This window comes from Gymnodraco acuticeps, unplaced genomic scaffold (assembly GCF_902827175.1).
Source record: "Gymnodraco acuticeps unplaced genomic scaffold, fGymAcu1.1, whole genome shotgun sequence".
Lineage (NCBI taxonomy): Eukaryota > Metazoa > Chordata > Actinopteri > Perciformes > Bathydraconidae > Gymnodraco > Gymnodraco acuticeps.
In genome coordinates, this window is record NW_022992187.1 from 666,298 (window position 1) to 692,159 (window position 25,862).

Sequence of the window (25,862 nt, forward strand, 5' to 3'; positions counted from 1 at the left end):
AGATGTTCAAAATGTTAAAAGAAATAGTGGAGAAGAACCGGGTTTTTTTGCTTTGTATGTCGGGGGCGGGAGATTCATGTGATTGGTTGTTGGTCGCGAAATCCCCAAGCTTTCAGACACGCCCAGCTCCAAGATTTTCAAGATTTTTGAAAAGCTGCTGTGTGGACGTACCGTAAGTCTGAGATGTGCAACTATATTTAACTTTTTGTTTTAAAACACTTTTTTTATAAACGATTATGGGAAGTGCCCTTTTTCTCACTTGAGCACCTGCCCCCCAAAATGTCTGTGCACGTCCCTGCATGGATGTATAATATCACTCAATCGATCGCCAGTAAGGAAAATACTTACTCCAGGTTTAAAGTTCTCCGGGGAAGTGAGAGCTGCGTCACTAGCAACCACCTTAGGTACTATTTATACGCAGAGACTTCATAATATCTATCATCTATAGATCCTACACATCCACTGGACGTATATTTTGAAAGTCAAATATACACTTCTCGCTAGAAATGTAATCAAAAACCATTATAATGGCCAAACTATCCTACAATTTAGGATGTTGCACTGAAAAAGAGTTGTGCACCATGTTTTTTTGTTTTCACTCTGGGAAAGTTTACAATCACGTGACATGGGCAGACTGTATGCTTCCAAGAAACGACTCGGTAGGTCGTATTAGAGGGTCGGAAGAATCGACCTATTTGGTCGTATAAATCGGACTTGTTGGAATATACCGGTATTTTAATAATGCATGATAAGTAACGGTTTTGTAAGCATTTAGTTACACCTTGGCTATTTTTGCCTTATCTGGATGATTGTCAATTACACACAGGCCTCCATATATTTAAAAAAAAATGTATTTGCCACTATGTATAGGCACCACCATCAGTGATCTTCCACCCTTTTGAAAAACTCCTTTGAACTTTTTTCTGTTAATTCTTGAATTCAAAAATAATTTCGCTTTTCAAGGCAGAGGGCTCTCAAGTTTATACTGCTTAATTTTGAGAGGGAATAAAGAGTGTGGGAACCACAATTCTGAAATCCCTGAAAATGTGTGTGTTCTTCTTTCTTCCCATGTCTATGAAATGGAGAGTTTGATGAGTGTTCTTGTCAAATTACGGAGTTGATGGAGGAGCTGTGTTCTGGTCCAGTTAATCTGCCTTTGAACCCAGGGGTCTCGGTGTGCTATTGAAACAGGAATCAAGAAGCTGTCAAGATGATAAAATCACCCTCAGGAAACAATCATTTCTAAAGCTACTGCAGCATTAAATATGGCATAAAAAGGGCATTTTTATAGAAAAAAAGCAAAGTGCAAATGGAGCAGAGAGCCGGAGCTGCAAGGACATTAAAAATAGTCAAAATGAAGCAGTGGAGATGAAAAGAGACTGGGAAGGAAACGGAGAGGGAGGAGGATGTGATGCAAGAGGTGGAAAGGAAAGACGAAGCACAGTGAAAATGAGAAAGTTCAGATAGAGATATCTGTGTCAGAGAGTTAAGAGCGGAAGTTAAACAAGTATGATGATAAACAGAGGAGAAGAGATTAGGACAGAGATCCTTAGTGTCTGTCTCCTTTCATTTAGTCTGGATTCCCACTTTAAAGCTGGCAGATTTCTTGCTTTATTGTCTTTATTTACTTATTATTCTCTGTCTTTTAATAATCAAATGATGTTTAATAAAAAACCCTGTTTTCCACAAAATACATTTAATTACCACTTATTGCTTTAACAAATATGTTGGAGGAAATATAAATGACAGGGAAGAGGTATTTCATATGTTGGTGTAATGTTGCAGCCTTATCAATGTTCCCCCTTCTTCATTTTACACAACCCCATAACGACAAAGTTTGGTACAATTAAAGGGATAGTGGAAATCTGCGAATTTTGGGTTTAACTTATGTATTTTTATTAAAAATAAGCATAATAAACAATTTTTTTAAATTTCATGCGCCTAGTTTCATTTTATTTTCAATTTTACTGCGCCCTCTCAATGAAACGAAATACTTCGGGAATCGTCGGGAATCTTCGGGTGATGACGAGAGCATAGGAAGACGGGCACAAACAATGGCGGACATTCAATAGCATTTGCATGTGAATAGCCGACCTTTTTTTATGGTACCGAGTATATTGCCATAAATATGATGATTGATTATCAGTAAAAAATTCTACGTGACACAACGACATTGGATTAACCTTGAGATGCGTTTTTATTCCGTTGAACACAACTTTTGATCACAAATCAAAAAAGGTAAGACGTAATTATTGTAATATTTTTGGAACCGGATGTTGTTTACTTTCTCTTTTCTGTCTGATAGCTCCAGGAATTCGAGGTCTTACAGTGATGACATTACACCTGTGGAGTCTCAGCTTTAAATTGTATATCTTGTTTGTGCAGTTAAGATAGTAATAAGGGCATTTCTACCGTGTGTTGTGTGTAAAAAAGCGTTAGCATTAGTTAGCATTGTTTCGCTCAATGCTAATTCAAAGGCTTGGTATTACTCTTGTGTTTTTTCTAGCTAACAATTGTTCTTATTGTCAGTTAGCGGAGTTTCTTACCTTTAAAAGGGTATGAAACATTAATAGTTTCATAAATGTTAAGAAGCCCTGAGACATGTGAGAGAAAAAAAACTGTGGGAGGGGTCCACTGGGGGGACCTTCGGGCTTAACTGCTTAACAATGATTAATATTTGTAAAGGCTACAGGTGATCTTAAGATGCGTGAGCTATGCTTAGGGACCTACCAGTCAAGATTATTTGTGCGTAGGGGTGCATCATCTGGCGCCTGGTCCTGGTCATCCTCGCCATTGCCCATGCCGTGAACCATCACCTCGGGCTCGAACAAATAAGGACGTAATGGTCCATCGTCTGGCTCAATATTGTCACCATCGTCGCTTACTGAACAGGATTCAGATTCAGTTCCTAAAACGACATTTTCGTAGGAAAGCCGAGAGGATGTTTCTGACTCGCTATCATCACTGGATACCTCGTACAATCCTTCTTCTTTGTCTGGTATATTTGCCCTTCCACGTTCATTCTGCATAGACGCCATGGTTTGTTATCGTATCGTCTTCCTAAGTTTTCGTCACTTCCGGTTTGGCTGAGTCGAACATTTCGTTTCTAAAAAACTTCGGGGAAGCTGCAATAAAGTGCTTCTAACATGCGTAAGGCAATTATTATATTTTTTTAATCAGGTGTGATTGTTTTGGTACGTAATTATGCTTGTATATAAGTTAAAACGAAACTATTTGAGGTTCCATTTCCACTATCCCTTTAAGGTTGACCTGTCCACTAATTGGACAGAGGGGGAAAAAAGCATTTATATGTGAAAGCATCATTAAGGCGAGGAGTGAAGGAAGAATTGAAAGGACAAGACAAAGATGACCTCAATCCAAGCTAAATCAACCACACTGACCAATGACAGTCTCAGAGTTACATCAGCAGACATCACTGCTTTTAATAAATCTCATGATGTATCATAATTAGGGGTGTAACGGTTCACAGAATTCACGGTTCGGTATTTACCTCGGTTTGGGGGTCGCGGTTCGGTACGGGTAATTCCAGGTTTGTTTTTTATTTATTTTGAACAGTAGTGCAAGTTTCAGTTTAAAAATAAGGAACTCTAACATTTTGAATGATTAACTTTATTACACAATTAAAAACAAACCACAAACAATACCACACACACTCCGATGGCCGTATTATCTATAATGGCTGATGTCAAACAAAAAGGGTCAATAAGCTGTAAAACTAAAAAGAATGTCTTGAAAATATTACAAAATGAATAATAAGATAGTGTTTCAATCACTTTCAATCACAATCAATAAAAGCCGGGGTCCTCTACTATTGCATAAGGGCGCAGCATAGCCGTTGAAAAACATATGCCAAAAGCTTCCGTTATTTATTTTGGTCTCTGCTTTCATGTCTATTGGCTTCTTAAAAACAGCGGGGATAAATGAAGTTACCTACTGTAACTCCAGCTTCTATGAGTATAGGCGTAGCCCTCTAACGCAGCGTCCACACGGCGGCGTGCGTTGAAGCTTGCCGGCGGGCGTGTCTGAAACTCGACCAACAACCAATCACATGAATCTCCCGCCCCGGACACACAAGCACGCGGTTTGATTGGCTAGAGCTTGTACTGGCATATGATTCGATTGGCTGACGCTTCTGCCGAGGCGTCAAAAGTTGAACATTGCTCAACTTTTGCAGCGAGCCACGCCAGCAACGCTCCGCGTCGCTTCCCACGATGCAGTTCGGCTAAAAGTGACGTCACCCCATTCAAAGTGAATGGGCAGAAGCGTTGAAGCTCAACGCACGGCGCCGTGTGGACCAACACATCCTCACTCCCAGGTCGGCCTATGTTGACGTTATGTCAAGTCCCCTGTCGGCTTTTTCCAACGCAAGGGGGGGGGCCTTAGCGTCCATTTTCAACGCAAGGGGGGGGGCCCTTAGCGTCCATTTTCAGCTTTCCGGGATGTCCATATGCTTCTATGGACGCTCATGGAAGCACGGCATTCGTTTGTGTCGACTGCCCTTAAAGGCAATGTGAGCGTCCATTCTCATTGGATAACGGAGAATTGTACACCCCTTAAGTATTCCCCTTACTGTCGATTGATTTTACAGTGATATCTGCACTACTCATCGACTAAAAAACACCAGATTATCCTTGTTAATTACACAACATTGATTGGTTTAAATTGTGTGCAATGCTTTTGTATTTTTCCCCTTCGATTCGGAGAAACAAATGTTTTTTCGGAGTAAAGGATGGCAGAAGACACTACACTACCCAGAATCCCCAGCTATCGTTTGGACTACACCATGTGCTCTGTTTGACAAACCCCGTGATAGTCCTCAAGCTCTGTGATTGGAGAGTGTGCTCCGAGGGTTACGCCGAGCCTCGAACAGCACTTGAAATGGGATGGAATCACGGCAGACTGTCCAAAACTGGATTTGAACGGGTCCACCGCGTCCGTCCTCCCCCACCCCGTCCCCAGAACTACAAATGCTGGCTATTCTGTTTCGCAACGTGTTCTGTATCTATGGCACGTCTCTACTGGGAGTTGTAGTTTTAAAAGACGTTTTCGTATTTCCCATAATAAGAAGTTGCCAGTATTAAACTGTGTACATCCCTGGAAGTTTAGGGGATAGGAAACACTCACATTTAAAACATATAATTAATAAATGGGTGAAAATTGCTTGTGCCCATAATGGGCAGCATTAATATATATACACACATGCCAGCTAAGGTCAGAAGAGCTTTATTTAACAGCTGGTCTTATGTTTGTCACCCCTGTTGTTAATTGATAACATTACATCACATTACTTGATAAGCCTGAAACATGCACTTGTCAAGGTTCAGAGGCACATTTTGCAAATATGGCAGTAGCCATCGATCAGCTTAAGATAAGATATACTTTATTGATCTCAAGTTGGAACATTTGCGTTACATCAGCATGTGTAACAGTTAAATATGCAGTGGTGTTTATTTGTAAATCATTTAGTATAATCACACAAATTCTGTGTTTTATATTCAACAATTCTGTGTTCTTTATTTATTGATTGTTCAATACCTGACAAGGTCGGAGATGAAATATCTACATACATCTTATAAGAGTATAATACATTATGTATAATATCAGTTAAAATAAGTGCTTCAACATAGTTAACATTGCTGGAGGTATGCACAAATATTGATAGATGTCTTGTAATGCACTATTGAGGAACCTGCGACCCAAGTTTTTCATTCAATGCAGAACTACACCATAGTTGTGTAGGCCTATATGATATGTCAATAAACCTTAGAAAATCTTGAAAGGGATGTGCAAAATAGTCATTATATACAGTCTTTAATTAACTATTAGTAGAGAATAACGAGTAATTAATATACTTTATAGGGATCCTATTAATATCTAATAATAAAAATAATGAAATTCAATAACATGCTTTAACCACTAGGTGTCCCTTTATATCAGCTGTGCACCTTTATGGTGTAAATACAGCCTATCTACCAATTGGATCAAATGTAAAAGTCAGCCGAATTAGTGTTGATACTGCAAGGAGACGTATTGTGTAAAAAGAAATGTAAGATGTTGTTTAATGGCTGATATATTTATGATCCACGTCACGTTTTCAGTTCCTCATGTTTGTCTAGAAGTCTTCTCATCAGGGCTCTATAAATACAGAACTACGGCAGATATGTAATATTTAATGCAGCCGAACCGTGTATTACAATGCCGTTATGTGATGACTTTCAAAGAGAAAAGCAAGCACACTCGGAATAAAGTATTATTGTATTTTTTTTTAAATGTTTTCGGTCTGTTTCCGGTATTTGTTAATGACGATGTGCTGTGAGATGTGAGACTGGAATTGCACAGGGGAAAATAACGTAGGTTATCTTTAGATGCGGATTTTGTTAAACTAATATGTTTGCGCTGTGGACCAACACTATACATTGACGGGGAAGGGGGTAGCAATAAAGATAACACCATTAAACAGTTACACAACATAACAGAAATAATATCGATAGCAGCGTCCCTAGCAACCACCTTGGTAACAATGAAAACGTTATGGACGCAATTTCCTGAAGTAATCTTCGTAATAACTAGCAAACTAAAGATCATGTACATCCACTGCACACATAATCTGAAATAACAACTCATATTTCTCGCATCAAATGACATCAAAACGCATTTTAATGGCCAAACTAACTTTAAAATAGGCATTTTCCATCGAGAATAAAACGAAGTTCGGCCATGTTTTTTTTTTTCTGCAGGGAGAAATTTGAAGATCACGTGACGTCAAACAGAGCACATGGTGTAGTCCAAACGATAGCTGGGGATGCTGGGTAGTGTAGTGTCTTCTGCCATCCTTTACTCCGAAAACATATTTGTTTCTCCGAATCGAAGGGGAAAAATACAAAAGCATTGCACACAATTTAAACCAATCAATGTTGTGTAATTAACAAGGATAATCTGGTGTTTTTTAGTCGATGAGTAGTGCAGATATCACTGTAAAATCAATCGACAGTAAGGGGAATACTTAGTTCCGGGTGTACAATTCTCCGTTATCCAATGAGAATGGACGCTCACATTGCCTTTAAGGGCAGCCGACACAAACGAATGCCGTGCTTCCATGAGCGTCCATAGAAGCATATGGACATCCCGGAAAGCTGAAAATGGACGCTAAGGGCCCCCCCTTGCGTTAAAAATGGACGCTAAGGCCCCCCCCTTGCGTTGGAAAAAGCCGACAGGGGACTTGACATAACGTCAACATAGGCCGACCTGGGAGTGAGGATGTGTTGTGTGGACGGGCCGTAAGGCTATCGCTATTGGGTAATCCCCTGCGCACCCGTGCAGCACTGAAACACTTGTAGTCCACGCCCACCTGCACCTTCAGACTCACTTCCGGTATAAATAGGAAGGAGGCCCGACAATCTGCTCCCACACAAACAGCTTTTCTTCAGCTATTCGTAGAGCAGTGGGGCCCAGCACTTCGAGGGCTGCGCCATTTACTCATAGAAGCTGCAGTTACAGTAGGTAACTTCAGTTCTATTTCGTATATGGCTTCGCCCTCTAAGGCTATCGCTATTGGGTTAAGGGTGAAGCATGATGTAGTCTGCGCCCCACTGGGTCCGCCCGGCACTAGAAGCACAGACACACCTGCTCAGATAATAACCCATGCCTTTTGCGCCATGCGAATGGCGCATAACCGTCCCTGGAATATAGCATAACATGAATATTCTCCATGAGGGGATGAAGGCTGGGAACAATACATACCTGCCGCTGTGAGAAAGTAGAGACGAAGGTCATACTTTGTCCAGCGACAAAAAGAGGGGGTAAAGGGCCGCTCTCTGCGTGGCGACAGGCAGGAGAGCGCACAGCTGGATTCCTGACGTCACTCACGGCCCGTCTACACTACAGGCATCGAAAAAGCTTGAAGCTGGGCGTGTCTGAAGCTTGGCGATTTTTTGCGAGCAACGCGACCAACAACCAATCACATGAATCTCCCGCCCCCGACATACAAAGCAATAGCAATGTTAAAACGAAGTAAACTGGATATAAAATCCCCAAACAGGCGAAAACCTACCAATTTCACCCACTGTCTCTGCCACCTCCCTCCATGCCTGGTTCCTCCGGTTTGTATCCCGGTAAATAGTTCTGGTCGTAAAGAACCGGGTGATTTGCTACCGTAATTTCTCGTTTGGCATATGAGGAAATGAACTGCGTTCTGGCTCTCCCAACTTGCATGCGGTTTGATTGGCTAGCGCTTGTACTGGCGGGAATTGCAAAAATGGGATTTGATTGGCTGACGCCAGCTTCGAGCAAGCATCGAGCCTCAAAAGTTGAACATTGTTCAACTTTGACACCGATAGACGCTCGCGATGCTTGCAACGCCTTGCCATGCTACCCACAATGCAGTTCGGCGAAGTTTGAAAATATCCTACGTCACTTCATTCAAATGAATGGGCGAAGCGTTGAAAGCATTTGTTGACGCCTGTAGTGTAGACGGGCCGTCACTCTGACAAGACACTCAGTAGCCTACAGAGCGTGTCAGAGAGAAATGGGAGACATCCTTCAATACAAATTGAATACATGAACAGGGGGAAGACCAAGATGCAGCAGTGCAAATGTCTTCCACTGACATTCCTCCGTGCAAGACCGTAGAGAATGAAATTCCTCTGGTGGAGTGCGCACTGTTGTTCTCCGGGGGATCCCTCCCCGAGGGGACATACGCCTGTGACACAGCCTCACACAGCCATTGTGACAGGCGTTGTGCAGACAGAGGCAGCCCTAGTGAGCGCTTTCTGTAATGCATAAACAGGCGCTGGGAACGGCGCAAACAGCCGTGCGCGTAACTTAGCAAGCTAGCGCTCAGTGGGGCGGAGGAGATGAGATGTGGCTTCTTCCTCTGATGTGTGAGGAGGAGGAAAGAAGCCATCCAAAGTTATCACTCTCGACCTAAGGAGCTTGTGATCACCTTTGGCATAAAAACCGGGTTTAGGGGCGCAAAACCTTTTTGGCGGTTCAAAAAGGAGTTTCTCTCTCTTGATGGCAGGAGGGGAGAGAGAGAGATGGCGAGAGAGATAGAGGCAGAGAGAGAGAGAGAGAGAAGAGAGAGAGAGAGTAGAGAGAGAGAGAGAGAGGAGAAGCGAGAGAGCGAGGAATCTCTCTCGCTCTCTCTTCTCTCTCTCTATCTCTATCCTCCTCTCTCTCGACTTATTTCGTCTCTCTCTATCCTCTCTATCTACCTCTTCTCCCTCTCAAATAAGGTGATTATATTGTATGCTTGTTAGTGCCGTGAAAAGAGAGTCGGAGGCGGGTATTAAGAATTGAGGATTCCAATCTTCGTTATTATCCATTACCTTTCCAGAGAGGTTTAACACATGCAACTGCTCTGCCTGATGAGCTAGCAGGATGGCAGCTAAAGCTACAGGTGTTCCCCACTAAAGGGTCCGTGTGGCAACACAATAAGCAAGGTGAATTATGTCCAATAACGTGTCACCACACAAGCCCCCCCAGAATTCACACATAAACAAAATCAGCATGGCGGGGAGGAACGACACGCCGACCCCCACGACTCCTGAGCACGGGAGTCGGAAAAGTGACTCCCGCCTGTGCGGCCCCCGGAAGGGGAGGGACCGGAACAACAGGTCTTAAATCCGTGACAGGGGACGAGGCCGGGGGGCGGCCCCGTCGCGGAGGTCGAGCCAGCACCACAGGCTGGTCCAAGTCCAGGTGAGCAGCCTTCACCCGGTCCACCGAGACGTGCTCAGCCTTGCCACCCAGGTCGACCACCAGGTGCTTGTCCCCGTGCTCCAAGACCCGGAAAGGCCCATCATAAGGGGGCTGCAGGGGGCCTCTGTGCGCATCGTCCCGGATGAACACGTGCTCCGCCGAGCGGAGCTCTGCGGGAACTTGGGACACCTGAGTACTGTGCTGAGTAGTAGGGATCGGAGCAAAGGCCTCAGCGGCGTCACACAGGAAAGCCCGCTGGGCCGACGCCGACCAGGGAGCCGATGCATTTGGGAGGAAATCCCCCGGAACTCTCAGCGGCTGACCGTAGACCATCTCAGCCGTAGAGCACTGCAAGTCTTCTTTAGGTGCGGTCCTCAGGCCCAGCATCACCCAGGGCAGCTTGTCGACCCAGTTACCGTCCGTAAGGCCGGCCTTGAGGGCCGCCTTCATGGAGCGATGAAAGCGCTCGCAGAGGCGGTTAGCCTGAGGGTGGTAAGCGGTAGTCCTGTGCAGCTTAACCCCCAAACCGCCTGCCACAGCGTTCCAGAGCTCGGACGTGAACTGAGAGCCCCTGTCTGAGGAAATGTCTGACGGGGTGCCAAAACGACACACCCACGTTGCAATGAAGGCCCGGGACACGTCTGCGGCTGATGTCGAAACGAGCGGAACCGCCTCCGGCCAACGGGTCGTTCTGTCCACCATGGTGAGGAGGTAGGAAAACCCCTGAGAGGAAGGCAACGGACCAACCAGGTCAATGTTGACGTGATCAAACCTCCTCTCAGGCACCAGGAAACGCTCCAACGGGGCCTTCGTGTGGCGGTGCACCTTAGCGCGTTGACAAGCCACGCACTCCCTGGCCCAAGTCCTCATGTCCCTTTTCAGTCCTTGCCAAACGAACTTCGCCGCTACCAAACGCACCGAAGGTTTAACGCCGGGGTGTGACAGGCCGTGCACAGCCTCGAACACAGGACGCCTCCAGCTGGCAGGGACGACAGGCCGCGCCAGGCCCGTAGAGACGTCACACAGGAGAGTAATGCCCGCGTCGCCGAACACCACGTCCTCCAAGCGCAGCCCCGCGCTCTCCACCTTCAGGGCCTGGACGCCGGGATCTGTGACCTGGTCTGCCGCCATGCGAGTATAGTCCAGGCCCAACTGGACGGCACCGATGACGACCCTGGAGAGGCAATCAGCAACCAGGTTCGACTTGCCAGCCACGTGCTTAATGTCCGTAGTGAACTCCGATATGTAGGACAGCTGCCGCTGCTGACGTGCCGACCAAGGCTCCGCCACTTTTGACATGGCGAAGGTGAGCGGCTTGTGGTCGACAAACGCCGTAAATTCACGGCCTTCCAGCATGAAACGGAAGTGCCGCACGGCCAAATAAAGTCCGAGGAGCTCCCGGTCAAAGGCGCTGTATTTGCGTTCTCTAGGCGTCAGCTGGCGGCTGAAAAAGGCGAGCGGCTGCCAAGCGCCCTCCACCCACTGCTCGTGCACTGCGCCGACCGCGTAGTCTGACGCGTCCGTGGTGATGGAGATGGGAGCCGTAGATGATGGGTGTGCCAGCAAAGCCGCCTGAGCCAACGCGGTCTTTACCTCAGCAAAAGCGCCGTCCGCCTCTGCTGTCCAGTCGATCTCCTGGACGGGGGTCTTGCCTTTCAACGCTTCATACAGCGGCTGCATGATGTGTGCGGCCCGGGCGATGAAACGGTGGTAGAAAGTCACCATCCCCAGAAACTCACGGAGCGACCGGGCTGTGAGCGGGCGAGGAAACGCCGCAACAGCCTCCACCTTCGCTGGCAGAGGTGTCGCACCGCCCTTGGTGACGCGGTGCCCCAGGAAATCGATGTCCGACACCCCGAACTGGCACTTTGCAGGATTGATGATTCATCCGTGTTCGTTGAGCCGTGTGAAAAGGGCTCGGAGGTGGGAAAGGTGCTCCTGCACTGAAGCGCTGGCGACGAGTATGTCGTCGAGGTAAACAAACACAAACGGCAGGTCCCGCAGCACCGAATCCATCAGGCGCTGGAACGTCTGAGCGGCATTCTTGAGTCCAAAAGGCATCCGCAGGAACTCAAAAAGTCCAAAAGGCGTTATCACTGCTGTCTTGGGAATGTCCAGGGGGTGCATGGGCACCTGGTGGTATCCACGCACCAGGTCCACCTTGGAAAACACCCCCGTACCGGCCAGATGCGCCGAAAAGTCCTGAATGTGCGGCACCGGATAGCGGTCAGGCGTAGTGGCGTCGTTGAGTCCGCGGTAATCCCCGCACGGACGGAACCCGCCGTTCGATTTGGGAACGACGTGCAGGGGGGAAGCCCAAGGACTGTCGGAGCGGCAGACAATGCCCAGGCGCTCCATGGTTGCGAACTCCGCCCTCGCTACAGCCAGCTTAGAAGGGTTCAACCGCCGGGCCCTGGCGTAGACAGGAGGCCCCCCGGTAGTGACGTGGTGTTCCACGCCATGCTTAGTGGTAAACGCAGAGAAGGTGGGTAGCGACAGGTCTGGAAACTCGGCCAACAGTCTGAGAAACGTGTCTGCACCTGACAGCGAGCCTGACAGCCCGTCGTACGCTGCGCTGCCAAGTGTGCACACGAGGGAAGAAAACGTTAAGGCATCAACCAAACGCCTATTCTTAACGTCCACTAAGAGTCCATGAGCACACAAAAAATCCGCTCCGAGGAGGGGAAAATAAATGTCCGCTGTCACAAAATCCCAGCTGAAACGCTGTCCTCCGATGCACAAACACATAGGCCTCACGCCGTACGTGCAAATGGAACTGCCGTTAGCCGTCGTCAATCGCGGTCCGTGCCCCCCACGGGCGACATCTTCACTCGACGCTGGAACTACGCTCCGTTGAGCGCCCGTGTCACACAGAAACAGGCTCCCCGAAACGCTGTCGCTGACGAAGAGGAGCCTGCACGTGCCGCCGACGCTCAGAGCCACTACTGAGCGCCGGCCCCTCCGTTTCCCGGGGGTTTGTAGCTGCACGGAGCGATGCATCTCTTCGCCCTTGTCCCGAAACGTGCGTGGTAAACGCACACTCCGGCGTCTCCACGCCGGCTAGCCACAGCCGTGTCCGGCCTCCGCCACGCTTTCTTGACTGCAGGTGGGCCGCTGAGCGTCGCGGCTAACGTCTCTGCCCCGGGCTGTTGTGTAGCCAGGAAAAAACGATCCGCTTCCTCAGCCAAAGTACGGGGCTCCGTGACAGGCGTGTTGGCCAGCGCCGTCTGTACCCGGGGAGGCAAGTGACGCAGGAAAATCTCCGTGAATAAAATCCGGGGATCTTCCCCCCCTAGCAGATTTAGCATTTTCTCCATTAGCTGGGATGGCTTGCTGTCTCCTAGGCCTTGAATGTCAAGTATCTGGCGGGCCCTCTCCTTAGCAGTAGCGTGGCGTGGGGAAAAATGTAGGGGAAGCCCATTTTTTGGGTCGGGGGGCGGTCAATAACGTAACCAGATGAATGATTACAGCGCCCGGTATCATTTTACACACATTTGTATCACACAGATGCAGGACTTGCACACGCCTGTTATCTAACCGACAGGTCCGCACGCACTCTCCAGCTGAAACTCTCTTCTTATTAATTTAAGCATTTTACTTATTAATGTAGGCAGACAATCACACAATCTATGTGATTTTTGGATTTACCGTGCCTCTCAATTGCCCGTGACAGGTTGGCAAGGTCGATGAATCCTGAAGTTGCCCAAGGATTGTTCAGGGAGCACGAATCCTTGTCAAAAAGAAGACATGGCCAGCCAAATAGACGCTGAAGTTTAGCGCTTCCAGTTAGCCACTCTGTGCGGACATAATTGTCCTCATTGAACGTCCGATTCTCTCCCTTTTTCCTCTGTGTACACACAGCTGGAGTGCGGGCATTGGCCTGTCATCTGATTTAATTTTCAGTTGCTGCTGTAGCGGAAGTTTAGTAAAGTTATGTTTGATTAAGTACGCCAAATCTCCACCCTCCATAATGCTTCATTTGCTTGATAATTTCTAACGGCGGTGATGACAGTTACAGTATTAAAACTGATGTTGATGTGATTTGATTGGATGGCAGTGTCCAATCAAATCGCCAGCCGCCAGCCGCCCCTGAAGGGAAGCTAGAGGCGGCTGGCTTCCCTTGGCATGGCCCTGACCAATCACAGGTTGGCAGGGGCATCACGTGGGCCTCATCTGATTGGTCAATCCCTCCATTTTTTTTCACCAAAGGAAGCCAGATTCGGCTGGCCTCCTCTCGCAACAGAGAGTGCAATCTACTGTTTCACCATAACATCTAGAGGGGCGCTGTTTCACTCTTTGTAAAGTACTCAATGAGAATGGGGGAGAGCCGGCCGGCAGCAACACACAGCAAAGGAGAATTATCGAAACAAAACAAAGTGTTTTTATTTATTTATTTAAATTATAACTACAATCCGAAAAAACAGGGGAAGCCTGGCTTCCCTTGGCCTCCGGGAGAAAACGCCACTGCTCCTTAGCAGATAAGCTAAATGTCTTAAGGAGAAGGGCCTTAATCGCCTCATATTTGCCATGATGTGGGGGGGCTGCGATGAATCCCACCAACCTGGACGACGTGGAGCTCCCCAGCGCTGCTACCACATGGTAGTATTTTAGGTCTCCGTCACGGACCTGTCGGCAGGCGAAATGTGCCTCCACGTGTGCGAACCATGCCTCCGCGGCGTGCTCCCAGAATTCCGGCAGCTTTATGAAAACATCGCGCTCAGCCATGTTCGTTAATTTTCCGGAAACTTTCTCGGAAAAGTCAGGGTCACCAGTGTAGTGCCGTGAAAAGAGAGTCGGAGGCGGTGTATTAAGAATGGAGTTCCAATCTTTATTATCCATTACTTTCAGAGAGGTTAACACATGCACTGCTCTGCCTGATGAGCTAGCAGGAATGGCAGCTAAAGCTACAGGTGTTCCCCACTAAAGGGTCCGTGTGGCAACACAATAAGCAAGGTGAATTATGTCCAATAACGTGTCACCACAATGCCAATATTTTCCTATGGTAAAGTTTTCGTTTTGCACTTTTATTTTGATAGTAATAAGATCGGGACTCTTATTTTGAAGGAACTTTTACCGGTTAAATCTCCAGATCTAAAGCTCCAGAAAGCACATGGCTACTTAGCATGCAACATGACGTCATTCTGCATGTTAAGTAGCCATGTGCTTTCCTGTTATCAGCTGAATCTTTATTTATTGATTAGATCACGTTACTCTGATGATAGTGTTCAACACAGCCTATATGTCTGAACTCAATCCTTAGAGTAATGTGTTACGGAGCCTTCTCTTCAATATTGTTCCCACATAACGAGCATTTTGCGCTGCTCTTTTCCAATGTGGAAGCAGAATGTGTGAAAGCATACAGCACGATGCAGGGTGTGTCTCTAGACATCTCTAGACTGGAATAGCGGGGCCCAGTACGTGAACTCGCCTCGCAGGTGCACAAGCCAGGAGAGAGGACATCAGACTCCAGAGAAAATTAGCTCGAGTCCAAGTCGGAGGTCAATGTACAAGTCGAGTCCAAGTCATCGTACACGAGAATTCACGAGTCCGAGTCCATGTCATCGTGCGCGACAAGTCCAAGTCGCGTCAATCAGTGCGCGAGTCCGAGTCGTCAATCAGTGCGCGAGTCCGAGTCGAGTCACAAGTCCTGAAAATCGGCACTCGAGTCTGAGTCCAGGACACAGCTATGTCTAAATGAATTATTGTATAGAAAAATAGGATACAAAAAAAATTAATGGTATAGCATAAAAAATAATTAAATGAAATTAGTCATTATATATTATGTCCAAAAAAAAAATATATTTATGTATGAAAAAAGACAAAATAAAAGCATGTTGAAAATATGAAAAAAGTGTGATAAAATAAGATGTGGAAGAAATACAATCTCGTACGCCGAAAAAAAAAATATATCAACAAGAAAACAGTAAAAATATATTTGTAATAAAAAAGGATAATATAGTATTTCAAAGAACTCGTGAAAAATGTAAGGTTAAGTATGCTACTGTACAATGGATGCAGGTTAAAATCCAGCCTGCTAACTTTCCATGTGTCATCCCCTCTATCTCCCCCTTTAACACTGTCATTATCCTTTAAAGTCTAATCCGACCCAAACATATTCTTTAAGAAGAAACAGAAACAAGTCATTGTATGTTATGTTCGAAAATACTATGAAACAACAAAACAAACAAAAAAAAGTCATATAACTATAAAATGTGTTAAACAGTATGTCGAAAATATCTTAATAAAAGACAAAGTCAAATAATATATCAAATATAAAAAAGGTAAATAGTAAATAACATAGTGTCCAAATGGTCATAGTATAGTGTGTAAAAGAGGTAAAAGAATAACATATTGTGAAAATATCATGAAGGAAGTCAAAATATGAAAAATGTTATTGTATACACCAGTATGTTGAACAAATCATAGTATAGTATTTCATATATATATAATGTATACAGTCACAGTGTAGAATGTCCGAACATTTTTTTTAAAAGTACTAGTATAGTATGTCAAAAGTATCTTGAAAAAACTATAGTATGTAGTTATGAATTATATTATATAGTTTAGTATATAGTATTATATAGTATAGACCAAATGTTTTGTTTTTATGTTCTGGTGGTCACGAGTGTTTTCTAACAACATATAACATTGGGGTCTGATAATTATGATGTCTATTTTTCTTCTTTTTTAAAACCCATACTGTGAGAAAGGAACTAAATTATCTGAAAGATTACTTATTTTTGTTTAAACCAACAGTGTGGGGATACCTGCCAGAGACAGAGTCACGGGGACTGACCATAAAACAGGAAACAGATATAAAAGAAGGGGGAGGGTCTGGAGGGGAAGGTGTTTTCACTCTGGACCCTAGGGTGGGGGAAAGGAAGAGGTAGAGGATTCATTTGAAAGATCTGACTTGATTGTTGTGATGGTTGAAGGAAGAAACACGGGCGAGGAAGAATCAGAAAAATAACTTGTTTGTAAAAAGGACGGCACGTCTTTTTTCTCAAATGTATGTCAGTTTCAAGAAAGATGAGAGGTTTTATGCACAAAGTGCAAAATATCCTGGAACCCTTCAAAAAAGAAAAGCAGGTAGAGGTAAAGTATGTTGAAATATTTCACAAAAAGTGAGTTGTATGTTTTAATAGTTATATGTTGATAAAAATCTCTGTGTAGTTTTTCAAAATATAATGAACGAAGTCATAGAGGGAAACAAATTGGATGCCAAACATTGTAACTTGGTCAAATATTCATTGATTTGTAATGAATTGAGTTTCTTAAAGAATCAAACACTAAATGGAGAGTTTGTGATTTTAACACTGTTTCGATGAAACAATGCAGTTTTGATAACTTGACTTGACTAACATTACTTTTTTTAAATATATGTTTTTTAGATGACTTTGCTGATTTTTGCTTTTTTTTCTGCTACCAAGATACTTTTAGATACAGTTTGTTGTCTGAAAACTTTACAACTGGTAGAATGTCAAACACTGTGTAACACTTTTATTTTCTTAAAGACTGTGACTCTAAAAGGCAAGTTTGTGATTTTAACACTTATTTACTGACAAGGCAAGGCAAGTTTATTTATTTAGCACCTTTCAACACAAGGCAACAAAATCACAAACTCTCCATTTAGTGTTTGATTCGTTAAGAAACTCAATTCATTACAAAGTACTTCATATTCCACCAGTTGTTAAGTGTTGCATACATCAAAGTGTATCTAAAAGTATCTTAGTAACACAAGAAAAGTGAAAAAAGCATTGATGTTAACAAAACTGGATTGTTCGACTGAAATAGCGTTAAAATCAAAAGTGCCTTTAAAGAAAATGTATCAGGAAAAGTATTTTATTTTCACATTTTTAAGGTTTTGCATACATACAAGTGTATCTTACAGTTCCTTTGTGAGAGAATTACACACAAATCTACCGAGTGTCAGTAATTAAATAACATCTATTTAGACTTTTTGCATACATAAACGTGTATCTTACAGTTCCTTTGTGAGAGAATTACGCACAAATCTGTCATATCAAAACATTCTATTGCAGTATTTTATCTGTTTTATGTGCTCTCTCTCTCTCTCTCTCTCTCTCTCTCTCTCTCTCTCTCTCTCTCTCTATATCTATATATATATATATATATATATATATATATATATATATATATATGTTGCACTGTTGGAGGAGCCTGTGACCTATGTTTTTCATTGACATATCTACACTGTGGCAATGTGACAATGGGAATATGACATAAAGCCTTGAAACTTGAAATTTAAAATCAAAAACTGCATTATCTCACTGAATAACCAAAATAACAATAGCCCTTAATTAACACTAATCATTTAAAAAACCTTACATCTAATTTAGAGAGGACAACTAAAGTGTAAGGTGACTGTTTTAAACTAATTCCACCCCTCTGTCTACTGGCATTACAGCAACAACTGTCACGATCTGTCTGTGTTGTTGTTTTGTCTTGTCTTTTTCTATCTTTGGGTTTCCTGTTTTATTTTGTAAATTGTTCACCCCCGTTTCCTGCCTGTTGCTTTCTGTCTGTTTTCCCTCCCTGATTACCCGATTGTGTTCACCTGGTGCCTCTGTGTTTTCTCCTCCCTCCTCACCTGTGTCTTGTTTGTGTGATTAGTCTTGTGTGTATTTAAGTTCTGGTTTTTCTGTCTGTCTTTGTCGGTTCGTCGTTTGTATGTGACTGTGTTCACCGGGGAGTGTTCTGGGTTTTGACGTTTAGCCTTGAAATAAAGGATTTTTCAGTGTTATCTGCGTTTGAGTCCTGCTTGCTTCACTCACCGTAACAGAACGAACCGACCAAGAAATGGACCCAGCAGATGATCCATTTGAGGTGGAACTACAACATTTTTCCTTTTATTTGGCTTGCTGCTATGATTGGTGGAAGGGAGCGTCCAGTGTTCTGCAGAAGGAGGCCGCTCTGGTAGAGGTGCACCGGTTGGCTATGGAGAAACCAGACTTGGTGAAATTCTTACCTGGCTGGATTTTGAACTTCCTCTGGGTGTGTGATTTCTGCTGAATACAAATGTCTCTGTGTGTTCCGTCTGGAGTCAACCAGTGCTTCTGCCCCAGTTCCTGCTCCTGTCCAGGAGTCGTTTTCTGGAACTCGTCTGGCTTTTGGAGGTCCACGGAGCCTTCAGGCGGCTTCTAAGAGAAGGAGTCGCAAGTCCAGGCTAGCAGCCCGAGCCCCAAGAGCCATGATTCCGGTCCCAGTTCTGGCCCCAGCGGCCATGGTTCTGGCCCCAGCGGCCATGGTTCCAGACCCAGCTCTTGCCCCAGCTGCCATAGTCCCATCTCAAGTCCCTTCTCTAGTCCCTTCTCTGGTCCACTCTCTAGTCTCTTCTCGAGTTCCCCCTCTAGTCCCATCCCAAGTCCCTTTCTCTAGTCCCTTCCCAAGTCCCTCCTCAGGTCACTTCTCTAGTACTTTCTCAAGTCCTTTCTCAAGTCTCTCCTCTAGTCCCATCTCTAGTCCCATCTCCAGTCCCTCCTTTAGTCCCTTCTCAAAACCCAACTCTAGTTCCCTCTCGAGTCCCCTCTCGAGTTCCCTCTCCAGTCCCTACTGAAGTGCCGTTGGAGGTTCCGGCTTCAGTACCGGCCCACACAGCAATGATCCAGGCTTCAGCTCCGGACCTTACAGCCATCTTTCCGGCTCCAGAACCGGACCTTACAGCCATGTTTCCGGCTTCAGGACCGGACCTTACAGCCATGATTCCGGCTCCAGAGCCGGCCCATTCAGCCATGTTTCCGGCTCCAGAACCGGACCTTACAGCCATGTTTCCGGCTCCAGAACCGGACCTTACAGCCATGTTTCCGGCTACAGAACCGGACCTTACAGCCATGTTTCCGGCTTCAGAACCGGACCTTACAGCCATGATTCTCGCTTCAATTCCGACCCCCGCAGCCATGGTTCCGGCCCCAGCAGCCATGGTTCCGGCTTCAGTACCGGCCCCGGAAGCCATGGGCTCGACTCCAGTTTCGGCTACAGGGCTGGCTCCTCAGCCGACGCCAGCTCCCCGAGTCTTGTCGGCGTACCGGCCGACTCCAGCACCTCGTCTTCTGCTGGCTCCCCAGCCGACGCCAGCTCCCCGAGTCTTGTCGGTGTACCGGCCGACTCCAGCACCTCGTCTCCTGCTGGCTCCCCAGACGACGCCAGCTCTTTGTCCTGTCTCGTTGGAGGTCCCGCCGTCTACTCTCCTGCCGGGGGTCCTGCTAATCCTTTGTCCTGTGCCGTTGGAGGCCCCGCCGACTACTCTCCTGCCGGGGGTCCTGCCAACCCTTTGTCCTGTGCTGTTGGAGGCCCCGCCGACTACTCTCCTGCCGGTGGTCCTGCCAACCCTTTGTCCTGTCTCGTTGGAGGTCCCGCCGTCTACTCTCCTGCCGGGGGTCCTGCCAATCCTTTGTCCTGTGCCGTTGGAGGCCCCGCCGACTACTCTCCTGCCGGGGGTCCTGCCAACCCTTTGTCCTGTGCTGTTGGAGGCCCCGCCGACTACTCTCCTGCCGGGGGTCCTGCCAACCCTTTGTCCTGTCTCGTTGGAGGTCCCGCCGTCTACTCTCCTGCCGGGGGTCCTGCCAGCTCCTTGTCCTGTCTCGTTGGAGATCCCACCGACTACTCTCCTGCCGGGGGTCCTGCCAACCCTTTGTCCTGTGCTGTTGGAGGTCTCGCCGACTACTCTCCTGCCGGGGGTCCTGCCAACCCTTTGTCCTGTCTCGTTGGAGGTCCCGCCGTCTACTCTCCTGCCGGGGGTCCTGCCAATCCTATGAACTGTGCCGTTGGAGGCCCCGCCGACTGCTCTCCTGCCGGGGATCCTGCAAATCCCGTTTCCTGGTCCTCTTCCGTGGGGGATCCTGCCGAGGCCTGTCCCACCAGCTCCGACACCGGGTCCTGCCCGGTCTCCGGCACTGTCCCGTCAGCGCATTCCTGCCCGGCCTCCGGAGCTCTCTGGTCTTCGCCCTCGAGCCCGGGCCCGGGCCCCTGAGAGCCGCGGTCTTCGCCCTCGAGCCCGGCCCCCTGACTCTTCCTGCCGCGGTCCTCGCCCTCGGGCCCGGCCCCCTGACTCTTCCGGCCGCGGTCCTCGCCCTCATGCTCGGCCCCCTGACTTTTCCGGCCGCAGTCCTCGCCCTCATGCTCGGCCCCCTGAGTTCGCCCGCGGTGGCCTTCGCCCCTCCATAACCCCCATTTAGGACTCTGCCTTGCCCCCGGGCCGTCCGCCCGAGACCCCTTCCTGGTCCTCTGCCTTGCTCCCGGGCCGTCCGCCCGAGACCCCTTCCTGGTCCTCTGCCTTGCTCCCGGGCCGTCCGCCCGAGACCCCTTCCTGGTCCTCTGCCGTGCCCCTGGGCTGTCAGCCTAAACCCGTCCTCCAGACCCCCTCCACCCACCCTGGTGGCTTAGTGATGCGTCCCTCCTCCGGACCCCCTCCACCCACCCTGCTTAAGGTTTTGGACTTTTTTAGTTTTGTTTTGGGACGTCTGGGATCCGTCCCTGGAGCGGGGGGGGGGTACTGTCACGATCTGTCTGTGTTGTTGTTTTGTCTTGTCTTTTTCTATCTTTGGGTTTCCTGTTTTATTTTGTAAATTGTTCACCCCCGTTTCCTGCCTGTTGCTTTCTGTCTGTTTTCCCTCCCTGATTACCCGATTGTGTTCACCTGGTGCCTCTGTGTTTTCTCCTCCCTCCTCACCTGTGTCTTGTTTGTGTGATTAGTCTTGTGTGTATTTAAGTTCTGGTTTTTCTGTCTGTCTTTGTCGGTTCGTCGTTTGTATGTGACTTTGTTCACCGGGGAGTGTTCTGGGTTTTGACTTTTAGTCTTGAAATAAAGGATTTTTCAGTGTTATCTGCGTTTGGGTCCTGCTTGCTTCACTCACCGTAACAAAAACAAAGAGATGGCATGAAGGGGAGAGGCGGGGGTAGGGGGAGACAGTCTCACACAACTTTACAGACACTGTGTTTTAGAGAGGACAATACAAGTGTAATGTGACTGTTTTAAACTCCACCTCCCTCTGTCTACTGACAAGATGGCAGGAATGGTGGGGGTAGGAGGGAGACAGGCTCACACAGTCACACACACCTTCACAGAGACTGCCTTAGCCTTGTATGTCTGGAAATGAACCATTCTATGCGTATGAAGTGCTTACAGTTGTTTTCACACAGAGTGAAACACATCCTTGTGGATTCATCTTCTTATTACAGACACATGCATTTCCTAACATTCGGTCTATATGCTGTAAAATGTATTATCTCTTCGATTTACACCCGGCATCTATTGCACGTCTGTCCGTCCTGGGAGAGGGATCCCTCCTCTGTTGCTCTCTCCCTGAGGTTTCTCCCATGTTCCCCTTTAAACTGTGGGTTTTCTCTGGAAGTTTTTCCTTGTACGATGTGAGCGTCTAAGGATAGAGGGTGTCGTTTTTCTCATACTGATATTCTGAACAATCTGTGCTGTTTATGTTTATATGTACAGCACTTTGGCTCGACCAAAAATCGTTTATTAATGTGCTATACAATTTTGATTTGATTTGATTTGAAACTCTGTCCTTGTATTGATCTTCAGTAGACGAAGCCTCGTATGTTTGGAAATGAAAAATTTCATTTCCCCCACAGTCTTAATTCTGTGTATTTTAAGTGTTTACAGTTGTTTCTACTCTGATCACCCCCCTGGTACAGACCACAGAAAAACAATTTTTTTTAAACTTCTCTTTTTGTTGTTGTTGCTGCATACAGCTAATTCTAATATTACCCCAACACAACCTCACATAACTTCATATGGGGCTTCTTTAATAGTTGTGTGCTTATAAGTAATTAAACATTAGTTAACAGTCTCACAAAAACTTAAAAAGAACATCCTTAGTTAACACCGATCATATTAAAACCTAAATAAGATCTTTAAAATTAATATTACCCTCTTCATAAAAGAGACTTCCTTATAGTTAGTAAACTAATTAAACATTAGTCAACAGTCTCACAAAACTTAAAAAGAACATCCTTAGTTAACACCAATCATATTAAAACCTAAATAAGATCTTTATAATTATTACTGTACAGTAAGGGGCTAGGGTTAGGGTTACAAAGGGGATCATAACGGGGGTCATTAGCATACAAAGGGGGTCATAAGCATTCAAAGGGGGTCATAACGGGGTCATTAGCATACAAAGGATAACGGGGTCATTAGCATACAAAGGGGGTCATAACGGGATCATTAGCATACACAGGGGGGTCATTAGCATAAGTAGTAGCAGGTGTGACCTGTCACAGCACCTGTCACTTTTTTGATTGAAACAGGATCAGTACTTCTACTACAGTCTTTAAGAAAATGCATTTGTTACAAAGTAATTGACAATCTACCAGTTGTAAAATGTTCCTACATAAAAGTGTATCAAGAAAGTATCTTGGTAGCAGAAAATAACTAAAATATGTAACGGGAAGAAACTCAGCTAACTGATCAATCTTTTTTTTTGTTGCAAAAAAACCCACAAAGCTAACGCTGAGCCTCTGAATTAGCCACGAGCGAAAAAATGCTAACTGCGGTTGCACATAAACTCACTCATAACACCCTTATTACTTATCGTAGCTGCACATCCAACATATCGACTAGCATCGTGAGAAGACACAGAATCGATCGGTACCTACATCATCAGATCTCGCAACTTTATAAACAAAAACAGACATCACAACACGTTGCGCTAGGTAGCAACAACGGCAATATCTCTTACCTTCGTTGTTGTCTGATCAAAAGTTGTCTTCAATGGCATTAAAACGATAAAAATGCTGCTGAAGGTTAATCCATAGGTTAATCCAATGTGTCTGTGTCACTTTGAAATGATTTCTGATAATCCATAAGCAATAAACCTACTTTTCCATTTTCAGATGTCAGAGCGTGCGATGGGTTCGCTCTGGGCAAAACTGCAAGTCCGAAGCCCCCACTTTTTTTTGATAACATGTGGTGTGTATGTGGAAATTCCCCTTTGATTATATTGGCTCTAACGGTTAAAAAGAGATGTCAATCACCAAAATCTACCAATGTGTTACAGAGAAACGGCAAAAACGCTAATTTCCACCCAAATCAACCCAGAGGTGGAGTTTTTTTTGCTAAACCTCTCTTAAAAGGTCAAATGTCACTTGTTTTGCATCAATCTTGATACAGGGTACTTATTATATGTTGTACTTTGGATTCCTAAAGCTTTTAGTCTACCATACCATCATCCAAGGGTAGTTTTCACTATAAGTAAAAAATAATTTTTGGACGGACACAATAATGTTCAATCTGAATTTTCTTTCAAATAAAAAACATCTATATTGATTCTGACTTTTCTACATCCAACTCACAGGTTTATCATTACTTTGAGAAAAAAGATTATTAATTTTTCCCTTTTAGAAGTGTAGTTATGGTCATTTGTTCTGGAAATGTCATTTTCGAGCCTGAGACCTGAAAAACAGGCTTGGGGTCTAACAGGTTAACTAAACAAGTGTTAAAAAAAACGACCATTAAAAGAAACCCAATTCCTTACAAAGTACTTCATATTCTGTCAGTTGTTAAGTGTTGCATACATCAAAGTGTATCTAAAAATAAGTATTTTCTTAGTAACACAAGAAAAGAGAAAAAAGCATTGATGGACTTTATTTAGCATTGAAACGGTCCCTGGATTGTACAAAATTGTACAATACAGGGACCTTTTCAATGCAAAAAAACAAAACATCAATTGGACATGAAGCAGGCTTCAATACCTCACTATGAACCCCGTCTGGCATGAGGAGCAAACTCTAACACAACCCTGTGTACTCATGTTTAAGGATATTTTTCGAGGTGGCTCTTAAAAGAGCCTTTACTCTTTAGTGTCTACAGTGCTTCAGTACTGGGGTGCTGAAGAAAAGAGGGAGCAGATTGTCGGGCCTCCTTCCTATTTATACCGGAAGTGAGTCGGAAGGTGGGGCCCACCTCGCAGGTGGGCGTGGACTACAAGTGTTTTCAGTGCTGCGCGGGTGCGCAGGGGATCACCCAATAGCGATAGCCTTAGAGGGTGAAGCCTATAGGAAATAGAAGCTGTTAAACTGCTGTTGTCTTTTGGCAGGCTCTGGTGATTGCCAAATCTGGGTGATGCCTTCTGATATGATTTAGCATGATTTAGCATGTTTTGGCTTGTGTTACCATTACACATTACATCGAACAACGCCGGCACACCGTCCTCGTCCGATCCACCACTCGCACTCCCTCGTTATTGTAGTCCACAGGGAACCCGAAATGTTCCCACACAGCTGATTTAAAAGAAGCAGGTAGGTCAGGTCTTCTAGCTACTGTGTGTTATCTGAATTCGCAATACTAACTTTTCTTCTTATTGTATTTTGTTCGTTTTGTTGTGATTTCTTCTTCTTCTTCATTTGTTGTTTAAGGGCGGCTGGCAAACAGCTTTTAGGCGCAATTCTTTCACACACAGTGACGTCACGAGCTACCCACAATGCAACACGCGCCATATATATAAATACGCCATTTTCATGGAGGTGCAAATATCCTGGAAGTGCAAATATAAACAGCTAGCTAACGTTGCCAGGCAGAGCGCACTAGGTTTTTTTTCTGAATTAACGACCGAAGAAATCGCTGCATGTCTTCGGATTACATCTCTGGACTTGAGGGGTGTGCTCTAGGTCGTTACCAGCGTAAACTAGAGCTGTGTGGGTTGTCGGATTGCCCTTACAGACTGCGTCGATTTTGGCTGCATCTACGTCTAATTTCTGGAAACACCAGGTGAATACCCCACTTGTCACAATAATATTATCATGCCATTGCATATATGTGGTATTTTAGAGTTGACTAGATATTGATTAAGGCAATAAATAAAAAATTCTGGGACATTAGCTAAAGTCTAATAGTCTAATAATATCATTAACCCTGATGACCCATGCAAAAAGCACAAATTAATGACTTTTACTTGTTTAAGAGTCCATCCCTGCTACTAACCCGGACGCAAAGCTGTTGACTGACCCACCTAAGGTCCAATCACTTTTTAATTATATCTAATCTAAGAAGGCCCCAGGGCCAGATGGAATATCTGCCTTTCTCCTCAAAACCCTTGCAGAGGAACCGATATCAGCATGGTGCCCCCTTCAAAAAATCTGTGGACCTGCACACTGTGATGGAAACT

General features: G+C 45.6%; 1 protein-coding gene across 1 annotated transcript in view; it reads left to right on the forward strand.

The window, feature by feature from the left end:
* LOC117539120 (semaphorin-6D-like) overlaps positions 1–25,862 on the forward strand; it is a 148,332-nt gene that overhangs the window by 89,903 nt on the left and 32,567 nt on the right. The window lies entirely within an intron of this gene.